Consider the following 16,506-nt stretch of genomic DNA (forward strand, 5'->3'; position numbering starts at 1 on the left):
CAGTCACTGCAGCTCAACCTGTTTAAAACCTATGCTGACATGACCATGACCAAGATTATTTAACTTAAGCACTTCTTCTTGTTTCCCCAGATACTTTCTAGCAAGCGTATAAAGCGTGCTCCTTGCTTAAAAATAAAATCCGCAGCGGTTGCAGCCATTCCTGCATAAGGAAGAGAGCGGCCAGCAGGGCGTTCGTCATATAGGACTCTCATTCAAAGGTGCAATAAAAGTTGTTTGAAGTATGGAGAGGAAAGAAAGCCAGAGCGATTTCTCAGTATACTTTGCAATGCTCCACACAACCGGGGATCAATAGTGAATATTGTATTTGTGGAAAAGAGAAAATTTATGTAATCATTTTGAAACAAACAGTTATTGCAATTAAGTGTTTTATCTATAGCTTACATTAAGCATTAAAAAAGAAAGCAGGAGAGTTAGAGCGCTCCCTTGTTCTGCTTGATAACAATTATAGTTTAAAATCATAGCTTGCAGGCCATTGCCATATATTACTTGATAACAATAAAAGTGACACATAAAGTTAGCTGTTTATGTTTTATTTATTAGGCTAAATGTGCCAACGGTGTTGGAAGCTTTTGGCGGCTTGTAACAGTTTTTATGGGGTTGTAAAGAGTAATAAATCAGTCACATGAAATGGTTGCAGCTCTTTGTGCTGGCTGGGGTTTTCTACTTGCGATAGCGGCTGCCTATTCTTTATAGGAAATGTAATAATATGTTATTTTCGTATTATCATTATTATTATTATTATTATTAAATCTGCAGTTTGCATTTTCTATAAGAAAGTAGTTTTCTCATCACAGCTCTTGTACGCTGAAATGGACCACTTTAAGGTTTACATGAGAGAATAATTGAAACCTTTGCAATTAAAGAAATAAAACGAGTGTGGGAATTTGAGGGTGGGGAAGAAAGACAGAATTTTGGCATCATCCATATACCCCCCTAGAGACGAATTTGTGACCTTCAAATACTCACACAAATTCGATTCTACAGGGTGCATATAGGTGACTGGATGTTTCCCCCACTGATACGTATTGGAAGTTGAAAAAGAACACTCACACACACACACACACAGACACACACATGCTAGAAAAAAAACAACTCACAACATGAAAAGTTGTACAATAATTACAAGCCAAAGGACTAAGTGCAATTCAGACGTTTCTTTTTTTTCTTCTTCTTCTTTATGCATATGTATTATTCTTTGTGTTTCAAACTTGTGCTAATTCAATCTTTTTTTTTTAATGCCTGTTACCTTGTGCCCAATATTTGCACATACTGTTGAGTATAACAGTACATTTACTGTTCGGTTCTGATCCATATCATTCCCTGCGTTGTAAATATGCATCATTTGAATATTCCATCAAATCTGTACCTGTCCTTCTATCTATCTGTGTATCGTTTGTGAGGTTGTCTTAGGTTCTAAATAGTCATCTTTGTACAAATCCAGTGGAGGTTACTGTCCTGACTTTCCTCCTGAATTCAATACTTTTCTATAAAATATATAGACACCTATTACAAATGCAGCTTAATAGAAATATACATGTTACCTTTCACCATATATTCATTATTCTACCGAGAAGAACCTAATCCACTGTCTGATTCTGTTTAAACTGCTTTATAATATATATATATATATTATATATATATATGCTATATATATATATATATGCAAACTATCTCCGGAGGAAGGGGAAACCCCCTGCGTCTTCGCTCCCCAGCATACCTTGAGAGAAGTATAAACCAGGTAAGTAAACTCATCCTTGCGGCTCCATTCAATGTGTTTGTTTATTCTATTTATAGCTCTGATCTACTAAGATCAATAAGCTGTAAAAATTATCTACAGGTAGTTTTCTTTTGAATAGAAGCTGTGTTTATTAAAAAAAAAAAAAAAAAAAGTAGTTCAAACATACAAGGCGTGAAGGTTATATAAACAAGATTAGCAATCAGTTACAGATTCAGAGTTTAAAAGCTATCACTTTTCCTCTAACTATCTTTGCTTAACATATTGTACAATTTAATAAAGAGACAGAGAGACAGAAACAGAGGCACAGAGAAGCAGACTGAGGACCACAGAGAGAGGGGAGCAGCTAAAAGCCATAATTGTATTTGAAATGGATTCAGATTTTTCAATTCATTTAATCGATTTGCCTTCCTATCCTTATCAGAACCTCCCAGTCAACACATATTTTAATTTACTTGTTTTTGTTCTCCAAGAAAGAGTATTTTCTTAAATCATTATTAGCATTTTTTTTAAACATCTTGCGTTGACATAGGGGAGCCTATTATGTGTAAAATACCAAAACTTTAAAATCAAAGGCGATGAAAGATAGGGAAGCCATAGCGGGAAGGAGGAGTGGTGGTGAAGGGAGGGGATAGCTAGATGGTGGTGGGGGATTGTTGGGGAGAAAACGAAGGAACTAAAGAATCTGGTACACAGACAAAAAAAAAAAAAATCACACTCAGCAAGAAGAAATCTGAAAAGAAGTCAGACTTTTATGTGACAAAGTGCAGAAGATCTGCAGTGTCTTGCAATATAATTTCTGAATATTTTTCCTACCTTTTATGTATTTATTTGTCTGCAGAAATAGGATTCAGAATATATATGTCTGGGTACTATTAGTGAAGCATTTTAAGTGCAAAGCGCCTCTTTGACAGTAGGAAAGAAGAATCAGTATCCATTGTCCCTCCGGGTTCATTGTAAGCGCAATTACCATACCACTGACCGTTCGGTAACCTGTACCACAAGCCATTAGCAATCTGCGCAGAGGAGAAAAATGAGCTACCTATTTACTGGGGGGTTGTTTTCCAATATTTTATAAAATAAAACACACCTCACACTCCCTAAACCCACATCACTTCTTTTATCAGAAAACGCTTCATTTGGGGAATGGGGGTGGGGGGGGGGGGGGGAGGGGGAGAGGAAAGGTTAGGACGGGATGGTGGCTTCTAGCTCAATAATTTGAAGATAAGTTTCTAAATATCAAGTCCACATTTAGTCACAACAGCCTTAGGAAATACAAGAAAGATAAAATCTTAACAAAATATTATTTTAGATCCGGTGATTCGTACATTACATTTTCATTCTTATAACCACTTAATAGTGACCTAGGCGTGAAAAATATTTGGCTTTTTTCTTGGGGTCACTCTAATGCAAAACAGATAGGTCTAATTTATGTAAAGACATATGCAAATGTTTAATTGATTTTTTTTCCCGAAATCTGTTGTCAGTGAAAGTAATGAATTGTGCTAAAATTATTTTAATAACCAGTACGTGTCACCTGGTATATTGCTACATATATTTGTCTTGCATGAGAGTTATTTCAAGAAACTAAAAAAAAAAAAAAAATATATATATATATATATATATATATGATGGAAATGTTTTGCCTTTTTGGGTACATTTTTTAAGATACATTTTACTGTTTGTAAAGAACATGCAAATGTTTTCTTTCTCTTTGTGAAATGCCGTTTTCTTGAAATCTCCTTTAAAGTGCCTTTTAAAAAGTGGACACATTTTAATATCGGTTAGACAGCCTGCCCTGAATTTCACCTCAACTGCTTGACTTGCTCCAATAGGTCACTGCCAAGGAGTTATTGATGGGGAAACGCCATTGAAATTTGTCTCCTCGCAAATGGCCTTTAGATCTTCTAGCTAGTTCAATAACTAGTTATAATGTAGAAGGGGAAAAATGAAGCCCAGAGGCAAATTTATTTGATTTCATTTTTATGCTGGAAAAATTGTTGGTTTTCTCTCCTTCCTTCACCTTTTTTTCTCTTAAAAACGTGTGTGTGTGATTTTTTTTTTTTTTTTTTAGAAAACCCCTTACTAGCTTGGACAACAGTTTGAATCTATATTACAAATATCTTCTCTCTCTCTCTTTCTTTTTTGACCATGAAACCTCAGTTCATGAACTCTGCAAGACTGAACTTCTGGGAGACCAAAACAGTAACTTTCATTTGGGTAGGAAACATACGTTTACTTTTTAAAGAGTTTTCTTTTAATAGATATAAACAAGTATGTCACTCTAGGTGGTGTGTATGCAGTGCTAGGTAATGAAACTGTAGTTTAACTGCCTGTAACATCTGGTTGTATTTCATTGCCCCTCCCCCACCAAATGAAAATAATATTGAATTGAAATCTGGTTTAAGCATCAGCCTTATGGGAGTCGAATGGTGAAATGGGGAAAATATAACTTTTTGATTATTGTTTAATAAAGATAGTTTACAGATTACTTCAGTAGGTCTATGTTTAAGAAAAAAATGTATTTTAATTGAGGCTAATAAATTCTATAGTATGTTCCTTGACATCAGTAGATTTGTAACACAGATTTAAACAATTTATTTTCGTTGCTTTTCCTCATGTTAACTTTTCTTTTTAAGTCAACCTATCTGGTTATCTTTCCTTGTGCATGGCTTTGGAAAAGAAATATGTTTACATATATGCATGCACCTATATGTAACTTGTAAAACTGCTAACATTGTTGGATTTACACTTTGTAAGGAAGATGCCATGGTCATTATTATTTAAAAAGTTTTAGAACACTCTTTCATTTTGAAGCTGAAGTGAATGTTAATCAGTTGACCAAGAAAAACGCTGCATCTTTATTTCGCTGGTGTTCTACATTGAAATGTGTCTTCTGCCAAGTACTTGTAAAGAAATCTAGAATAAGACACCCTAGACCATACGGCCCTTGAATGTTTAAGCTTTGTTATATGAATAAGGTAAAGAACTTGCTAGAAAATCCATAACTATAACTTTTTTAACTTCTCCGGCCCAATCAATCTCTCTCAGCCCCCCACCCTCTATTGAATACATACTTGGAAAATGTAACCTGGGTTATTTTATTGGCAGCAAGCAAGAATCTCAAATCTGCAGCTGAGTCAAGCGAACGTGTATCTAGTACGGTCCCTTCTTGGCTCTTTGGCTGAGACAGAGAACCTGTACGATATAGGAGTTAACGCCCTGCCACCCGACCTCACTGAGGACACAACGATGTATATATATCTAATACATTTGCTTTAAAGAACTTAAGGCGTATTAATTAGCCTGTCCTTGAAAATAAGACATCTTTAGAGAGATAGCACCTTTTTTACTTACCACTAAGTAAATTCCATTTATAAGTGCAAAATTATCTAGCCTTCAGGATTCTGTGATGTTATCTTTATTTTTGCATTCATTTTTGGGTCTTGTTAGACTACAAGGACAGTTGTAACACCCATAAAGCAAACAATACTGCCACATAGAACGATCTTTTTATGGTACCATTTTTAAAGGAATTGTGAAAAGCCTTGTTTCCTCACAGGCAGTATAAGCTATAAAGAAGTTAGACTTTTGCAATCTGAGTAGATATTGGTAGCCCACATTCCTGAAATAATAACTACTCATTTATCCAGTTATCTTTGCTCGCTCGCTCTCTCTCTCTCCCCCCCCCCCCCCCCCCCCCCACCCAATCGTTTTGGATGATCCTGAATAATAGTTTTTTTCTACCTGAAAGTATAGAAAGGCAGCACAGAAATGCTAATCTAGGAGTCCAGTAAGCATAGTTTATCCAGTTATCTTTGCTCATATAGATTTATCCGGTTATCTTATATGAGCAAAGATAACTGGATAAACTATGCTTACTGGAATCCTAGATCGGCGTTTCAGTGCTGCCAATCCATATCTCTAGGGAGAGAAAAGTCTCATTAATGATCATCCAAAATCGATGGGCAATATTTTCACTTGATTCAGCAATGAAAGAATTCTAAATCTTAGGGCAAATATTTGAATCTATAGGTTTGGGCTGTTCAGTCTTCCTACGGGCATAAGAGACAATTAAAAATCCGTTTCCTGATAGCTGTCTCCTGGCACACATAAAATAGTAGCAATACATTTTTTTTTAAGCAAGGGGCAAAGAAAGGTCTCCTTTTCCTGCAAACCTGTAAGGTGTTTGAGCAGTTCCGGCAGTACACACGTGTAAGCAAAGAGCTAATCAGATCTTTCGCAGTGTCCTTATTAAAGGGCAGCAATTGTTTGAATTCAACAACTACATTAAAAAAAAAAAAAGCCATTTCTCCAGGACAGTTAAATACATCCTGGGATCTTGAAGTGCTTTTTACCAACTCTGCTGAAATTCTCCCAGTACTGCTGCATGCGGTCTTATAAACGTGACCGAAGAAGCGTTTCCGCAGCTGGGTTTCTCTGCCAAGAACCGTCCAATATGTTATTGTGTGCTGCTTATGGGGCTGGGGAGCGATTTATAGGTTTCTTCTTTTCACAAGCACTGGATTTCTCTGCTTCGCTCTGGTTTTTATCACTCAGTCTTTGAAGTTGTGAGGTAGAAGGAAATTAAGGAAGTGCATTTTTGATCATATATATATCAATATTTGTGGAAAACCTAAACCAAGTTGAGGGAAGAAAAACCTTTGTGAGGAAGTGTCATACTAGCTAGTAAGGTGATTAATTTGAATGATTTGGGGATTGCTGAGGAGGCTACTTCTTAAAAGAGACACCCCCCCCCTCTTATCCCCCCAATCGGAGAAACATAAAAATACTGTTTGAAGTTGACGTTTCTTGATACCTCTCATGATTTTTTTTTTCCCCCACCAGGGTGCTTTTCATTTAATTTTTCATTAGGACCTAATGCACAATCAAATATTGTTTCAATGATTCCCAAAGGTGGGTTCAGAAACATCCTGAACAATGTTTTTATTAGCTTTAATGTATCTAGACCTCTTTAAATAATCTGTGATTCACATTATTTGATGGGGGGGGGGGGGGAGAAGGTTTTCAATTAAATTTCTAAGTGTAAATAAGTGTTGCCCAGTTCTCTTTGGCTATTAGGATTCTGGAGGCATTGCCACTTGCAATAGTCATCACTCAGAGATCACAAAAGCCAAAGAAACTGCCTATTTGGACAAGAGAAAATTCAGGAATGATATACACGACCCAAGCTGGAGCATCAATTCAAACTTGATAAGAAACCGGCTGTCTTATTGCAAAAAAGAAAAAAGAAAAAGATGGATAAAGCTAGTTTAATTGGGCCACAGATGCGTTGAATAATTGTTGGAAGTCTATGAATCCTAAAGTATTTAACAAGAAAACCTTCTTAGCTGGGAGAGGCGAGCACCCAGGGAGATCAGAAAGCACCTAAATGAGCTTTCAATGGCTGTGTAGGAAGGGCAACAGATTGTTTTGGATTTTATCCCGAATTTTACGAAAAGAAATGAGACGGGTGAATGAAATAAGATCGAGAAAAAGTGATGGTGGAAGACAATGCTGGCTAAGCCACAAGACCAAATTAGTTTGAGAGAAATCAGGTCCAGATCAAGAGATATAAGACAGAGAATCTATATATATCTTTCTATCTGTCTATCTATATGTGTATCTCTCTCTCTCTCCCTATGTTGTGCATTCTTTCCTTTGATCAGAAGCCTATTGGAATAGGGTCCTAAACTTTCTGGCATATTTCTTTCTTCTTTGTCATGCTGTAATCTTTTATTGTATGCAATTATATCCTTATTTCCTCCTTACACACCTACAGCACTGTGTTCACACATAGCAAATAGTTGAGAAGGGACAGATAGAGATAAAGAGATGGATAGATATAAATAAATTACCCTTACTATACCTCCTACTTTCCTCCTACGTACATTTGAACTTATATGTATGTTTTATTTGTAGAAAGTGTTTTGATGAAATTAGGTAAGACTACAGTCTGGGTAAAGGAAGGCAGTCCAGGCTAGAGGTGCCCCGTCTATTCTGTATGGATTTTTTTAATCCATTGGAGTCGGTCTCTCCTCTATTCCTGGCGTCTCTTGACTCAAAGCTGTCTTTAGACAGAGGCTACTTACCTCCTTTAATGCGATGCACCTATTTGTTAATTATTATTATTATTACTGGGAATGTTTATGTTTAGGGGTGTGTGAAAACAAACGCAGGATGCAAGAAAGAGATTTAGGCGAGCGTACCAAACGGATCCTTTCCATAATCTATTTACTTCTTCCTTAGAATACAGTCAGCCATATGTCACAATGAAGACAATGCAGAAACAGTGACAAAGAAAGCTGATTATACATAACCTAAAGGTGTTATTAAACAAGCGGAGAGGGAAGGCAGGGTTTTATGGAAATCAGACAATTCCAATGCAAGGAAGCCTAATTAAACCATGAACGTGACTCATTTCTGGGAAATGTTATTTTCCTATATCTTTCTGGGTTTCTTTTTTTGGTTTGTACTCTTTCTTCTCTTCCTCTTTAAAGAGAAAATAAATCAAGGAATGAGAGAAACATTTCGTTCTCTTCCTCTTTTAGCCCTTTTCTTTATTACTTTTCTTAATCATTTTAGTCTCCTCCTTTTGTTGCTTTCATCCTTCCATTTTTATTGTAGTCTTTCTCTTCCTCTCACCCACCCTTTTATCTTTCTCTTCAGTTTTATTTTCACACCTCTTTCTTTTTTTTTTATTTCAATGGGGAATACAACAAAAATAAAAATAATTAAAAAGATTAACATTTTTCACGTGTTATTGCCTCTTTTATTGTTTGGCTATCGCACCTTATTTGTCTCTTCTCTCGGTCATTCTTTCACTGTTTCCTTTTTCATAGATTCTTTATTTATAATCCTCTGGCTTCATCTCTGCCCCCTCTGGCTCCTTCTTCCTCTCATTTGTCTGTCTTTTTACCATTTTTTCTCTTTTTCTTTCTTTTAGCAGCTTTTGTAATTCATGTATGGACCTTAATGGGATAAGGAGCATGACCATAAACTGAGTCTACAGTGCTTACACCTTTAGGGTAGGGGCAGAGGCGAAGCTGAGCAAGGCAGGGATGTAAGCAAAGGAGGCCCGATAGATATTTATACAGTAATAGGAGTCAAAGCTTTTCTTGAAGCAGTCATTCAATATTTCTTCATTCTGGATCCTCAGCTGATCTTCCTTTTGTTCATCCATACAGCCATATAGGATGCTTTTATTTGCTTTCTATCAAGGTTTTCGATGTGAAGGGAGCAGGAGGGTTACTAACCTTCCGCCCAACTAATCTTTTTTTCTATCTCCAGCTCCCACAATTTCCAGCCCTTGGGGGGGGAGGGATTTTTTTTCTCCTTTACTAATGGGATAACAGTCACTAACTAGTCCTTTTATGTTTTCCGGTGGCTTTTTCCCCCTTTTTTTTTTTTTTTGCAAAGAAATGCTCCTTTGGGAATTAAGTCACGTCGAGATGGGAGATCTGTGGAATGCTCATTCTAAGATACCATTTCCTGTGATTATAGCAAGACCAAACTGGGCTCCTACCTGCGTTTATTGCCCCTTTCCTCCGCCTGACAGGATAAGCAACCTGCAATAAAACTTGTTTCCCGATCGCTTGGGAGGCGTAAAACAAACGTAGATCTCACCGCCACAGCTCATCTAACTGTAACTAAACACAAGGAGAACAGGGAAAAAGAATTACTTTACTGATGATTCTTTCCATTGTCTCTGTCCAAACCTATAAGGAGGAAAACAAAGTTGCATATATATATATTTTTAAATAAAAGGTATACATGGAAAGGGGCGGCGGATTGGTGGTGTTAAAATCAGCCAAACTGTGTCCCAGAAAGGACAACCGAAATCAATCAAAGAGCTTTTGAAAGAAAATGTTTGATACAATTCTGTTTTGTTTGTTTGTTTGTTTTTGTTTTGTATAGTGTTGTTAAAATGGAAATGATTAATATCTATGAAGAGGTAAAGCTAGAGTATATGAGGTTAAAAGAGTTAAAAAAAGAGATTGATGAGTAAGAAAGGAAGGGGGTGTGAAAAAATACCAGAAGACAAGATAATTAATATTTATTTATTTATTTATTTATTTATTTTTAATTTTTATATACCGGAATTCCTGTATACAATACAAATCAGTCCGGTTTACAATAAACGAAAAGATTGCCCCAGTCTGGGAGGTCAGACCGGGGTTGTTTACATCGAACAATGAACATCGAACAATGAACATTGAAAAATAACATTGAAAAATAACAATTAACAATTAAACATTGAATGTTTAATAAGGCACTGTACTTTTTTTCTTTTTTTTTTTTAGAATTATAGGGGACAACAAAACCCAAATCTTTGGATAGGAACCAAACCTAGAAAAGCACTGCTCAGTCTAGCCAGCTGGATATTTAATAAAGGCAAAATGTCCCTTAAGTCGTTGGGATAGCTCTTTTAGTTTCTCCCTAGCAGCTCCCACCCTCAAATGGACAGCATGCAGCCAGAAACCAGGATAACCAGGCACAGTAATAGTGACTGAGCCCCAGCACAGCAATTAAAAAAAGGGCAAGCGCAAAATGACAGACTTGGCCCATTTTCTAGGCACAAAGCAAGCTTGCTGACCTTTATTTCCAAGAGCCAAAAGACCTCCAGCTTAAACTGTACCTATTTTGATTTGGTGCAGTCGAATGTAGGGCTATAAATGGTTTGCTTTAGTACCATTTGTGCAGAAGCATCCGTTTCAACTTGCCGCCCCAGTATATGATGATCAAACGCGACGTTAAATTGATTTTTCAATAAATTCATGTATCAGTGTTTCTTTGTTTAACTATAACCAAAACCTAGGTCACAATAAACACAATAAAAGTCCCCTCTTTTCCCCACTTTGTACCTATGCATTTAGTCGCAAATACACTTTTCAGTTGCTTTAGGTTAATCAAGCCAAGCTATTTCCACTTTTCTCACTGTGTACTCTCATAACAGCATAATATACTTCACATAGGTATAATCCGAACACTGATACGTTTATTAAGGGACAAAACATGAAATCGAGCAATGATACGGTGCTCTCCCCTCATCAGAAAGGTAGAGATAACCTAAGACCCTGTTCAGACATTGCTTTTCTCGTAGGCAATAGAGAGAAATTACCCCAGTTGGGCCGCTGGTTAAACATGGACTCTCTTATATCCAATTCAAACACTGAGAGAAAACAAAGATAACCTTTTACTATTTGGAGCCAATATGAGAATCATGTGGCCAAACTACAATCAAAGCAAATCACTCCCAAACCACACCTTAAACAGGACGTTAAGGTCCATCGGAGTGACAGTTACGTTTCAAGCAACCCCAGTGCACTGTGACCTGACTTGACCGGGACCTTACTCTTGATTTTTCTCAAGTGTTTTATCCAGAGAATTACTTGTAAAACTGTTCCATAACTCATATTTGGATTTTAATTACTGAACTAGCAGCAGTAGCAGCAGTAGTAGCAGAAGTAGCAGCAGCAGCAGCAGCAGCAGAGATATATTGCCTTTCCTCTAAAGAGGATCCTAACCGGCCTATTAATTTAATACTTGAATGGAGTCACCTCTGAAGCGGATAGCCTGGCTGCATGTATCTGGCGCCAAGACTATACAGCATATTCCAAAGTAGTGAGAGAAGTAAAATACTCATCTGAGCGGGCAAAGTGACTGGTCCACGGTCACCGAAGCAGTCAGTGGCACTGGGAGGACCTGAAGCACAGAGGAATAGGGGGGGGGGGGGGGGCCTGCCCGAGAAAGTCTATAGCAGAGATCTGAACTCACATCCCAGGAGGCCGCTGGGGGATTCCTTCCAGCAAACAGCATGGATGGCCTTTGTCATTAAGCTTTTTTTGTCTGGCGTTTAGTGCTTTTGAACCTGTCTGTGCCACTGTTTTGAGATACACCTAGCACATATTGAACCTGGATTTTGGGAAACTATATTTAGATATCATTCGCCCACCGCAAGCATGCAAACCCCGAAGAAAACTAGTAACAACTATAAATTCAGCAGCTGAAGCGTCCTAACAAAACAGTCCGGGCAGCCCCAGAAGATGCTTCAGACTCAGGCCTGAGTAGCTTGTCAGGTCTATGGAAGGTGATTTGCTTTGCTGATGCTAGAAGTGTGAACATTTATTACATGATTTATAGGTTAACAAACTGCCACTGCTCCAGTTAAACATTATAGTCGCTTTTTGAAGTTTATGCCGTGTTTACCTTATGCTGTGTTGATACTAATAAGGTCGCGAACTTATTTCCTTTCGAATAAACTGGAGGTTGTAAAAATTAACTTGCAGGCAGCCGAAATAGCTTCAGACAGTGGGCGGGTAGCGCACATATAAGTTTAGCGTTGCTTATTTTTGTGTGCGAGGGAAGGGAGGGTAGGAGAGGGAAAGGAAAAGGAGGAATCGGGATTAAGGTACCCTACACTTTTCTCTGCCTACGATTCTTTATTTCTGGTGAATATGGGGAGGCTTTGAATTAATGATGTTATTATGGTGAGGTACACTCGTCTAAATGACTTCCTCCCAGGCTTAGCAAACCACATGAACAAGTGACAGACGGGCCACTGGATGTATTGACCATTGCAATATATTCCAGGAAGACGCTAGCGGCTCCATGGTCCTTTTAGCCCCAACCATTTCTGCTGTTCCGGTCCCTGCAGAAAAATCGCCCCCTTCTTTTGGAAAATGGAGCCTTTTGAAACAGGCAACATGTAACTGATGACTCAGGGAGAAATTATGCGCAAGCGGTCTTAACTTGAAGGAGCTGTTTTTAGCTGGACAGCAAACTGGAATATCATATCCAGGTTCAATGGGAAATCGACGGATAGAAACTCTGTGTCTTTATTTTAGCGAAAAGTGTGCCTTACTATTCACGCTAGAATGGGGCACACAGTGTGCACCCCGAATATACAGCAGCATAATTTCGTAGCTTCGGCTCAGCTCCCTCTTTGGAGTCAAGCTTTGTCATAATGGACCGTTCCCCTTTACGCTCCGGTTAATCTTTAACTCAATTAGAGCAGACCATACATTTACAAAGCTGGCAGAGTTATGTCCAGAATTGTCACTTTAACGGCTCCGTTTTCCTCCCATCGCAACATTATTTCCTCTAGCACATGAACACCTATATATTGAGTTTATATCTAATATAATTTAGATTACTTTAAACAATCCTCCATACTACACCTCCTGTCCTCCTCATCTCCAAACACGATTATAACATTGCACAAAAAGACCAGATAAGGAGTCTGCAGTGTAAACATTAAAATCTAAAAAAAAACCAACCATAGTTGGCATCAGAAAGAAGCAATTCATCCTTTATGATATTCACTTTCCTCGCAAACAACCACCCGGTGCTTGAATAGTAACGCATGAAGCAGGGGGACCCACTTTCAGAATAGAGGGATATGAAGGAGGGAAGCGGAGGCCTATTAGGGCCTCCTATAGCGGTTGAGTCCTAGTTACTCAGTTAGGAGGGAAACTATTTCTTTATTCATTTTGGATTTAGTTCAGGCCTTTCTATGGTAGCTCAAGGCAAGTTACATTCAGATAGAGAACGTATTTACCTGTTCCACAACGGGTTTACAATCTAATAGCGCCTGATTACCAAGCCTTAGTGAATTCGACTTTAAGTTAGTACCTGAGGCAATGGACTTGTTCAAGGTCACACGGAGCAATGGGGGATTTGTACCCTCCTTTTCCTGGTTCTCAGTCTTGCCGCTCTAACTACCTGCTGCTCTTAAAAAACAAAACAAAACACCTTAGTGGGGACAAGTTCCCCGTAGACATCATCTGGAGGTATGCACTGTCACAACAGAAAACCGTGGTGCCAGTGATCATTTGTGGGTCTGAAACCGTAGGCTTGTCTCCATGAATAGTTAAAAATCTTAACGTATCCAGACAAGTCCCACCCAAATGCGTTACATTGTCTGGAAATAGGAAGCTGAAAATTGCTCGGAAATCTGGTACAATCTCCTCCTCACGAAGGATAAGCTGTTTCATTGAACTGTGCGCTATAGGCACGACAATGGAGTCTCATTGTAAAACAATGTCCACCTGTACTGTGTCCAAACACCACCACTGCCACCACCTTCACCTCCTCTTACTCCTTCCACACCCCCATTTAGAACATCATGGGCTAGAATTCTTCAGTAATGATCAAACGCATACAGACCTCCATATAAAAAATGTCATCAAGCTATGCAGAGCTTATCAGGCAACTTCAGTAAGAGATAATCACCAGCAAACTTGAGCAAAGAATATATTGTATCATCCTCCACAACTAAGAACGAAGATAGGAGCCATAAGACCTCATCTTAGATTTTACACCCCCACAATATCCACCCCTGTTCAACGTTTGTATCCCAAGAAAGTAGGAGGAATATAAGACCACATTGTTATGTATGTATATATATTGCTGAGAGGTTGTCTTGTTTCTGTATAAGATAGCGCGGAAGAGTGACATAATGGGTTTGAAAGCAAAAGATTAGTAGTTTTGCAGGGGGAGTGGTGGAGATTTTATCTTACTAAATGCCAGAGACTGGTTGTCTCCAATCAATGAAACTTAATTTTTTGAGTAAAGACCATAGGTGTATATTATTCACCTGACTGAAACATGCCTTCTGGGATACCCCAGTGAAATGTTAATCTTCTCAGGTTGCACAAGAGGGAACACGTATTTAGACAGATGTGGCTGACCTAATATAGAATGAAGGTCTGGCACAAAGATGGGTCTCTAAAACTGATTTCCCTGAAAAGGTGAAAGTGGAATAACTAGAAGTTTTAAATGTACAAAGCGTCCTTTTGCAGTATATATATGATATCTGCTTGTTTTATGATCTGATCTATGACTTTATTTTCATAGGTAGAACACACACATTTTTTTTCTTTTTTTACACATTCCCTTTTGTTCTATTTCTTTTTAAAGTTGATCCATCCTAGAGACAGGATAGACAGATGCTACTTAACAACATAAAGTTCAAATTTTAAAGATCGTTGGTACTCTGAATGATGAAAAGCGTTATGACTCTCACTAATTGCTGTCAATGCAGTATATTTATGGTTACGATTGATTTTTAATTATTTGTTTAACTTATCCTGACCTACTAATCCCATTCTCTTTTTTTTTTTTTTTTTTGCAGGGTCCCACGTTATATTCCCTTTTTATGCCAGGACCCAGGCACTCCTGAAAGTTCTCAATTTCTCTCTTCTCTGGTCTGCAACGTCTGGCTCTGCGCACAGAAAATAACTGAATTAGCCCGATTCGTACAATAGAGTAACTTTTTTTTTGAGAAAGAGGAAAACGATCAGCTATAACTGTCAAAAAGACAAAAGTTTAGATTTAAATTGTACATGTTAAACTAATAGCCGTGGATGGATGCCTTCCATGCATTCTGAATTTTGCGGTTTAACCTCAGCAGCATTTGCAGATATCACTGTCACAGATAGTAGAGAAGGGGATTCGGTTTGTAATGCAGTCCTCTGCTATCATTCAGCATAATTTAAAGTGCACTCAAGATGCAAGAGATACGCTTTACGTACAGGAGACATAAGTGTCTGTGCAAATAAGTGCACAACTACAGCCATCGATAACAAGGGTTTCAGTTATCGTTTGTATTTGGGGTTTTTTTTTTTTTCCAGAATGAAGCAAAACAACTGACTTTCGATAAGTGCTTGTTTTCTAAAATTTGTGGACTCTTTATTTCGACTTTCAAGATCGCGTGCATGTATTCAAATTTAAATACGTGACATTTTAAACCTAGAAAATGCAAATCTGGCTGAAGTCTACCCAATAAAGGTTAAATTTATTTAAACGGTTTAATCGGCAATAAACAGCTGACTGAGTAAAGCGAATTTTCTAAGGGTGCTTAGTTATAATCCCGACTCTTCAATGTGATTGGCGGACGTTTGTTAAACCTGCCTTAGTCGTCAGGTATACATTGCTGAAGCAGAAGACACATCTCACCAGATAAGCATATTCTTTCATCATATAATATAATTAACGTATTAAACATAACTATACACAGAAATGAAACATTTCTAAACTGAGATTATTGACTATGATGTTACACAGTTTCTCCCCATTATCTTAGTGTAAAGGAAATGATAAATCCCTTATTTGTTTTTTTCCTTAGCAATTTTGCATCGATTTCAATAACAATCAAGATATTCATTTATATCTATAATCTATCTGACTGTCCACACACGAAGACCAGGAAGCAAACTGCCAATATTTTATTGGTAAGACTCACTTGTTATACTTAATAGCCCAATATATGGATTTGATATCATAAATATATGGCATTGGGATGAAAATAAAATTGTAACTGAAAATTCTAGTTTATTTTACGTAAAACTGATTTCTAACTCCGCTATTCAGGTTCTCTTCTAAAAACAGGTAATACAAACAGAAGAAGATGACGGTAGATAAAGGCCAAGTTACATTTAGTGGTAAAAGTATACAGTGAAACACAAAAGCAATATTTATATGCATGCAATACTCTGAATCCAACGCGAGGACCTGATGACGCCATAAAATCACATGCCTCCCACTCCCCCGCGGTGAATTACTATGAAGTCACCCGAACATTTTTTCTGTATTATGACTAGTCCCTACTCAGATAGGATTTTTGCAACTGCCATACAATGAAAGATAGGCCGCCTACATATCATTCCCTAATCATACATGCACATTTATAATAAGCATAGCTACAGGCTTTGTTCATCCGTTAGGGTGTTTTTGCGGAAATGTAGGCC

At 37.7% G+C, this 16,506-nt stretch overlaps 1 protein-coding gene and 1 long non-coding RNA gene across 2 annotated transcripts in view; one reads left to right on the plus strand and one right to left on the minus strand.

Moving 5' to 3' along the window:
* Positions 1-16,506, minus strand: part of HOXC4 (homeobox C4) — a 198,416-nt gene that overhangs the window by 179,383 nt on the left and 2,527 nt on the right. The gene's annotated exons all lie outside the window — the stretch shown is intronic.
* On the plus strand, positions 114-15,366 carry LOC115087699. Its single transcript, XR_003855581.1, has 3 exons — positions 114-218; positions 3,920-3,976; positions 14,892-15,366. It is a non-coding gene; the product is annotated as an uncharacterized LOC115087699 (long non-coding RNA).

This window comes from Rhinatrema bivittatum, chromosome 3 (assembly GCF_901001135.1).
Source record: "Rhinatrema bivittatum chromosome 3, aRhiBiv1.1, whole genome shotgun sequence".
Taxonomy (NCBI): Eukaryota; Metazoa; Chordata; class Amphibia; order Gymnophiona; family Rhinatrematidae; genus Rhinatrema; species Rhinatrema bivittatum.